Raw genomic sequence first — 6,081 nt, 5'->3', positions numbered from 1 at the left:
ACAGATAAGGAAAAGCTAAAGGAGTTCATCACCACCAAACCAGTATTATATGAAATGCTGAAAGGTATCCTTTAAGAAGAGGAAGAAGAAGAAAAAGGTAAAGATACAAATTATGAACAACAAACATGCATTTATCAACAAGTGAATCTAAGAATCAAGTGAATAAATAATCTGGTGATCATAATAGAATCAGGGACATAGAAAGGGAATGGACTGACTATTCTTGGGGGGGAAAGGGATGTGGGAGATGCGGGAAGAGACTGGACAAAAATCGTGCACCTATGGATGAGGACAGTGGGTGGGGAGTGAGGGCGGAGGGTGGGGCGGGACCTGGGAGGAGGGGAGTTATGGGGGGAAAAAGAGGAACAAATGTAATAATCTGAACAATAAAGATTTAATTAAAAAAAAAAAGAAAAAAAAATGATGAGAGCGAATCATTGATTGGCTGCTTCCTTCACGCCTCCCACTGGGGATCAAGCCCCCAAGCCTGGAATGTGCCCTCACCAGGAATCAAACGATGACCTCCTGGTTCATAGGTCGATGCTCAACCACTGAGCTATACCAGCCAGGCTGGAAAGACTAATTTTTTAAATGGCACAGAATCAAAGAATTTAGATGCTGGTTTTATAAATTCACTTAGTATCAAGAACAGAAGTATAATTTATATACAGAGCAACCTATAATCATCTTTTCTGCTGTTGTCACAAATCAACTCAACTCTACATGGTACCCCAAAAGACACAGCCAACAGTGAAAGTGGAGTGAATGCAAACTCACCTTACCAAGTGGAGGAGAAGCCAGCAAGCATTACAGTATTCTTTTTTCAGCTTCTAAAATAACTAGAGGGGGGGATGCCTCAACCTGAGGAGCGGGCCTAAGCTGTTAGTCAGACATCCCTAGTACTGCCGCAAAGGCGGGAGAGGCTCCTGCCACCACCGCTGTGCTGGCCAGCCATGAGCCGGCTTCTGGCTGAGCTGCGCTCCCCCTGTGGAAGCTAATGACCACTAAGGGACAGCTCCTGCATTGAGCGTCTGCTCCCTGGTGGTCAGTGTGCGTCATAGCGACCGGTTGTTCCACTGTTAGGGTCAATTTGCATATTACCCTTTTATTATATAGGATAGTTAACATCTCTAATAGTGTTTCACAAAATTAGTGCAACCTAAAGAGTGGTCATCTTACTAAAGGGGTTCTTCAAGATAGTCTTCAGAATATTTAATCAAAAATGTTACTATGGAACATTTTTACAGGATATTTTAATCATTTAAAGTATACAAGGTAAAGACAGTGTTGCTAACAAAGAACCAACTTTAATAAATGAATAAGACTGGAGGTGGTGGGATACAGTGAAACATTTATGGATCAACCTAGGTTCAAAGCCTCCCTTTGCCACTTCCTAGCTGTGTGACCTTAGATGAGTTAATGAATTTGTATGAACTTCAGGATGAAGATGAAAATTGTCCATTTCAAAGAATTCTCCTAAGGATCGAATGATATTGCATATATGAGATGCCTTACAGCAGGTTGAGTATTTATTCTGTCAATTATTGAGACAGGCCAGTAAGCCAGGACAAGTGGAACAGGGAAACTGAGGCAGATAGCAGAACAAACTGGCAGAGCAATTTGCAGAGATACAGAAGGTCACCTACCTAGATAACATCCAGACCTCAGTTGTATTTCAGCTCCAGATCCAGAAAAGCAGCAAAACCAGGTGGGCAACACCAGGACCCCCTGCGATGGCGGACGACCCCTGCCCTGAGACTCACCGATCCGTGAGGATCATGGCCCTGAAGAAGCACACCTAAAGGGCTAATTAATGTTCTGCTGACACCCTCCCCGAGACCTCCTCCAAGATTCTGGCCTCCTCCTTCGAGAAAGACTCTGATAAAGAGACAAAGGACCTAGCCCACGCTCTCCCTCTGGGGAGCAACCCCCACCATTCCCTTCGCCCTCTGATTCCTCCACCTCTTCCCCCACAGGCATGCATCTCCCCTAAAGGACCCCATGAGACTTGCAACCTGAGGAGCAATGGGCAGCAGCAGCGTGCAGGCTAGGACCCTGAACCTGGTCCCAAGGCCCCCTTTTCTCTGACTTCCCAGAGAGCTAGGGCGCCCAGCCTAGGCTCTCCTGTTGCTTCGTCTATGCTAAGCCCTTTCTTGTTTTACTGTCCCCAGCTTTAATAAATGTTCCCTCACAGTCACCTGGACTCATGTTGAAAATTTTTCCTGCACACAGTCAAGAACCCACACACTGCTGGCTGGTCCTAGGCAGACCCACCAAGGGCCAGGTCCCCTTTCTGATAACATTATGATTTCCCCAGTAGGAGACCAGTAAGCAATACAGTATTCTTTTTCCAGTATATCAGAGTAGCTCCAGATACTGGTATACATAAATTGGTCACAAGACAATGGTGGACCAAACTGTACTAAAATGCATTACTGCAGACTGTCAAACCTCAGAGGGAAGGTAGGGGAGGGAGAGGGTAAGGAGGAGAGATCAACCAAAGGACTTGCATGCATGCATATAAGCCTAACCAATGGACACAGATGCCAAGGGGGTGAGGGCATGAGTGAGGGGGCCGGGGGAGAAATGGGGGAATAAGGACACATATGTAATACCTTAATCAATAAAAAATTTTTTTTAAAAGTACAACTTGCAAATGCTCTATAGAAAAAAAATTTTTAAATGCATTACTGCATACTACACTGTGATGATTTCTAAATGTTTATCAGAACCCAGATTTAGGGAATTACTGGAACATCCATAAGAAGCAGTCTCAATATGGAATTAGTTGTAAGATTTCCAAAGAAATATATTCAGGGAAGATCAAAGATTATGGTGATATATTGTGTATAACAAAGCAACTACTTATTATAAAACAAAACATTTGATTCATTCTTTTGATTAAATAAGTTAATGGGCTGTGTACGCCTCCATATATATGCTTATAAAAGGAGATGGAGAAAAGATGTAAGTGTGGGGGGCATTCATACCACTCTACAAGCTGTGAGCACTTTGAACTGCAATAAATAAATAAACTTAAGCTTCTCAGATTTCTTCCTAACTTTTAAGTTCATATCATTCATAAGCCATTCATCTTTCTGCTTTATTCCAAGGTAAGAAAGGTCTCTATATTTTTACTGCTCAGATACTCACTTTTTTTCTCTTCATTTTAAATTTGAACTTAAGTCAACTTTTTCCCAAGACTCATATAAAAATGTTCTGAATTTGGGAATATCTGACGTATTCACTGAACTCAGAACACAGTGATGTTTTGTAAGTCATTCTAGATTTTTAATTTTTTTCCTTTAAAAATTAGCTTTGCTAAAAGTAATATAAATTCTTGATATTCGGTAAGTGGCCTTGTTCTCCACCTTTTTCCTTTGGTTCTGCTGACGCTGCCCGGCTCTCGTCAGCCTCCGGCCCGCTCTCTCCTTGAGACCGAGCACCATGCCTTCAATTAAATTGCAGAGTTCTGATGGAGAGATATATGAAGTTGATGTTGAAATTGCCAAACAATCTGTGACTATCAAGACCATGTTAGAAGATTTGGGAATGGATGATGAAGGCGATGATGACCAGTTCCTCTACCAAATGTTAATGCAGCAACGTTAAAAAAGGCCATTCAGTGGTGCGCCCACCACAAGGACGACCCTCCTCCTCCTGAGGACGACGAGAACAAAGAGAAGCGAACAGATGATATTCCTGTTTGGGACCAAGAATTCCTCAAAGCGTTGAAAAAAGACATAGAGGAAGACATAAACAGATGGAAGAACATACCGTGTTCATGGATTGGTAGAATCAACATCATTAAAATGTCCATACTACCCAAAGCAATCTATAAATTCAACGCACTTCCCATTAAAATACCAACAGCATACTTCAGAGATCTAGAACGAACTTTCCAAAAATTCATCTGGAATAAAAGAAGACCCCGAATAGCTGCAGCAATCCTGAAAAAGAACAAAGTAGGTGGGATCTCAATACCAGATATCAAGTTGTATTACAAAGCCACTGTTCTCAAAACTGCCTGGTACTGGCACAAGAATAGGCATATAGATCAATGGAATAGAATAGAGAGCCCAGAAATCGGCCCGAACCAATATGCTCAATTAATATTTGACAAAGGAGGCAAGAACATACAATGGAGCCAAGATAGTCTCTTCAATAAATGGTGTTGGGAAAATTGGACAGATATATGCAAGAAAATGAAACTAGACCACCAACTTACACCATATACAAAAATAAACTCAAAATGGATAAAGGACTTAAATGTACGACAGGATACCATAAAAATTCTAGAAGAATCCAAAGGCAAGAAAATTTCAGACATATGCCGAAGCAATTTCTTCACTGATACAGCTCCTAGGGCACTTGAAACTAAAGAAAAAATGAACAAATGGGACTACATCAAAATAAAAAGCTTCTGCACAGCAAAAGAAACCATCAACAAAACAACGAGAAAACCCACTGTGTGGGAAAACATATTTGCCAATGACATATCTGATAAGGGCCTAATCTCCAAAATTTATAGGGAACTCATACAACTTAACAAAAGGAAGATAAACAATCCAATCAAAAAATGGGCAAAGGACCTAAATAGACACCTTTCAAAAGAGGACATTCAGAAAGCCAAGAGACATATGAAAACATGCTCAAAGTCACTAATCATCCGAGAGATGCAAATCAAAACAGCAATGAGGTACCATCTCACACCTGTCAGACTGGCTATCATCAACAAATCAACAAACGACAAGTGCTGGAGAGGTTGTGGAGAAAAAGGAACACTTGTGCACTGCTGGTGGGAATGCAGACTGGTGCAGCCACTATGGAAGACAGTATGGAGTTTCCTTAAAAAACTGAAAATGGAACTCCCATTTGACCCTGTGATCCCACTTCTAGGAATATATCCCAAGAAACCAGAAACACCAATCAGAAAGGATATATGCACCCCTATGTTCATAGCAGCACAATTCACCATAGCTAAGATCTGGAAACAGCCTAAGTGCCCATCAGTAGATGAATGGATTAGAAAACTGTGGTACATCTACACGATGGAATACTATGCTGCTGTAAAAAGGAAGGAACTCTTACCATTTGCAACGTCATGGATGGAACTGGAGAGCATTATGCTAAGTGAAATACCCCAGTCAATAAAGGAAAAATACCACATGATCTCACTCATTCATGGACAATAGAGACCATTATAAACTTTTGAACAATAATAGATACAGAGGCAGAGCTGCCTCAAACAGATTGTCAAACTGCAGCGGGAAGGCCGGGGAGGGTTGGGGGGCAGGAGGTAGTGGGGTAAGAGATCAACTAAAGGACTTGTATGCATGCATATAAGCATAACCAATGGACATAAGACACTGGGTGATAGGGGAGGCTAGGGGACTGTCTAGGGCGGGGGGATAAAATGGATACATATGTAATACCCTTTGTAATACTTTAAGCAATAAAAAAAAAAAAAAAAAAAAGAATTCCTCAAAGTTGACCAAGGAACACTCTTTGAACTAATTCTGGCTGCAAACTATTTAGACATCAAAGGTTTGCTTGATGTGACATGCAAGACTGTTGCCAATATGATCAAGGGGAAAACCCCCGAAGAGATTCGCAAGACCTTCCATCTCAAAAATGACTTCCCTGAAGAAGAGGAATCCCAGGTACGCAAGGAGAACCCGTGGTGCGAAGAGAGTGAAAAGCTGTGCCCGACGCTGTAACACTGTAGGGACTGTTCCAGATACTAGCTGCACTGCTCTGTTTATAATTGTTACTATTAGGCAAACAGTAGACAGATGCAGCAGCCAATCAACTGTATGAGCAGAATACTGTCTTCATTGCATGTGTAGTTTGGGTACAGATTCCAAACCTATGGCGGAGTTTCTTCCAGTCTGATCAAAATATCTTTTCTTTGCTCTGAATAAAACTGAATTGTGGGTTCTCTATAAAAAAAAAAAAATTCTTGATATTCAATTTGGAAAATTAGGGGAAAAGATAAAGATAAAAGTAACTCATATTCTACAATCCAAATATAATTAGTTAAATTTTTTTGAATTTCTTTAAAAAAAAAAAAAGATCTCA

The 6,081-nt window shown here is 41.1% G+C and overlaps 1 pseudogene; it reads left to right on the top strand.

Moving 5' to 3' along the window:
• Positions 1 to 3,355: 3,355 nt before the first annotated feature.
• Positions 3,356 to 5,720, top strand: LOC132238760 (S-phase kinase-associated protein 1-like; annotated as a pseudogene).
• The last annotated feature ends 361 nt before the right edge of the window (positions 5,721 to 6,081 follow it).

The sequence above is a fragment of the Myotis daubentonii genome, chromosome 7 (genome assembly GCF_963259705.1).
Source record: "Myotis daubentonii chromosome 7, mMyoDau2.1, whole genome shotgun sequence".
Classification (NCBI taxonomy): Eukaryota; Metazoa; Chordata; class Mammalia; order Chiroptera; family Vespertilionidae; genus Myotis; species Myotis daubentonii.
The sequence above is the reverse complement of the archived record's forward strand: the minus strand, read 5'-3'. Positions and strand labels throughout refer to the sequence as shown.